The sequence below is a fragment of the Octopus bimaculoides genome, chromosome 3 (assembly GCF_001194135.2).
Source record: "Octopus bimaculoides isolate UCB-OBI-ISO-001 chromosome 3, ASM119413v2, whole genome shotgun sequence".
NCBI classification, from domain to species: domain Eukaryota; kingdom Metazoa; phylum Mollusca; class Cephalopoda; order Octopoda; family Octopodidae; genus Octopus; species Octopus bimaculoides.
The window spans coordinates 134,067,115-134,069,614 of record NC_068983.1 but is presented as its reverse complement, the minus strand read 5'-3'; the positions used below and the strand labels follow the sequence as shown (position 1 = coordinate 134,069,614).

The 2,500-nt window shown below is 38.8% G+C and overlaps 1 protein-coding gene across 4 annotated transcripts in view; it reads right to left on the bottom strand.

Moving 5' to 3' along the window:
- The window catches only part of LOC106870921 (putative uncharacterized protein DDB_G0277255), a 367,662-nt gene that overhangs the window by 233,175 nt on the left and 131,987 nt on the right, over nucleotides 1-2,500 (bottom strand). The window lies entirely within an intron of this gene.

Sequence of the window (2,500 nt, the reverse complement as noted above, 5' to 3'; positions counted from 1 at the left end):
TGGTATGATAGTTTTTGTGAAATTGAACCTAATGTCCCGATGATAACTGGTGCAACATACACTTTTTGCTGCTAAGCATTTGGACATCCCCACATTCTTGATCTTTCTAGTTTACTTCAGCATATTACGAGATCTTTTTTTTACTCCTCTGAAATGTTTTGTTCGAAGATTTTGCAACATCTGTTAAGAGACATTCTCTTTTTGTCGTGTATAATGATATCTCGTCATCGGTGTTCAATTGTTCTCACTGTCTGGATGTCAAAATCTCATACAAGTTTTGGTTATACAAGGTTCATTAGAATATTTTTTGGATCACTATTGCATCAATATATTTTACAAAGTGTTCACTATAAACTGAGACGAATATTATTGTGACATCTCTTGTTTACTTTCTGATCTAACATTTCGCAGTTTGCTACAATATGATAAATATTATCCACTCGCTGATTGCATAGGCACCGATTATTTCTTGAAGCGGGGGAATAAATGCCTTTGGTCAATGAACTACTGTTTAGAGCCACCGACAAACTCTCTTCCAATGATTTCGCATTCTGAGTTCAAATCTTACTGATTTTAACTTTGCCTTTTATCTTTTCGGGGTCGATAAATAAAGTACCAGACCAGTATTGGGATCAGCGGTATCGGCTAAGCATTCCCCTCGAAATTGCTGATATTGAGCTTAGATTAGGTAGAATTATTAACAATGGCACTATCATTTCAATGAACACTGCATCTTCAAATTCATCCGTACCGTGTTGCTGATAGTTAATCGATTCCGCAGGACTGTAGAATCGATTAAAGACTGTGAGCTATGCAAGCTATTTGAGCCAGTGTGAGAGCCTCTACATAAGTCACCCGAACTACTAGAAATGCCAGCATATTTCCCTCAAACCATAACCAACTGTCTTGTGTAAGAGAGGGTTATATTAGAATGTATGTACTCCTAGACATACTTCTAAAATAAATAGAATCATAATGCCTTTAATGCCTTTGATAATTGTTTTGCTCATTCAAAACTGAACTTGGGCTAAACAACAGCAAAAAATCTCTAAAGCTCCTCGAATAATAAAGGAACAAACTACACAGGTGCTTGACTCGCAAGAAATATCAGCTGCATCTTCTTTAAAATATTTCCAACGGCATAAAAAATAAAATAACAAAGCTGGACATATTGGACAAGATAGTCATAGAAATAAAATAATTTCGCCAAAGCGGAAATGCATTTAATCACATGTCTGCTTGGTCAGGGTGGAGGCGCAATAGCCCAGTGGTTAGGGCAGCGGACTCGCGGTCATAGGATCGCGGTTTCGATTCTCAGACCGGGCGTTGTGAGTGTTTATTGAGCAAAAACACTTAAAGCTCCACGAGGCTCCGGCAGGGGATGGTGGCGAACCCTGCTGTACTCTTCTACCACAACTTTCACTCACTCTTACTTCCTGTTTCTGTTGTGCCTGTAATTCAAAGGGTCAGCCTTGTCACACTGTGTCACGCTGAATATCCCCGAGAACTACGTTAAGGGTACACGTGTCTGTGGAGTGCTCAGCCACTTGCACGTTAATTTCACGAGCAGGCTGTTCTGTTGATCGGATCGACTGGAACCCTCGACGTCGTAAGCGACGGAGTGCCAACAACAAGAAGCTTGGTTCATGTCTGAGCTGGGGCTAAACAACAACAACAACGACGACGACGACGACGATGCCGACGACATAAACTTCTTATTTTGAGCTCAGGCTCCCTTGAGCTGAAAATAAGAAGCTGAGAGTTATGTGGCCAAGTTATGCAGAAGGTAGAGTACAAACTATCCATTTTTTAGCTTGTAATCCGGTGTATCCTCAACTCGGCTATCCATGTTTTCTTGGCAATAACATGTTATTTAACCCCAGACTACTGTCTTTTAATACCAGAAAATCAAGAAGAATGATGGCTGCAGACTGTGCTAGAAAAAAAATTCAAAATTCTTTTTTTTTTTTTTTTCAGGAGTGGGAGATGCTAATTGTCTTAACCATTTACGGTTATATTACTGAGTTCAAGATTTCCACATTTAGAAATCGAACAAATCTTAGCTATCCATGTTTTCGCATCCATTTTTTCTCTTTCTTCCTTTAGTGGTGATAGTGGTAGGAAAACCGATTCTATTTTCCAAAATACGAAACTTTTTCTCTTTTTATATAATTTTGGTGGTGTAGACTAATTTTATATATGAAAAATTCTACCCTATATTTAATTAGCTATAGTTAGAATATCAACAAAATATAATAAACATGTATTTCACCCTATTGAAAATTTCTGTGTGGTAAGTAGCTTGCTTACCAACCACATGGTCCCGGGTTCAGTCCTACTGCGTGGCATCTTGGGCAAGTGTCTTCTACTATAGCCTCGGGCCGACCAAAGCCTTGTGAGTGGATTTGGTAGACGGAAACTGAAAGAAACCTGTCGTATATGTGTATATGTGTATATATATATGTATGTGTGTATGTGTTTGTGTGTCTGTGTTTGTCCC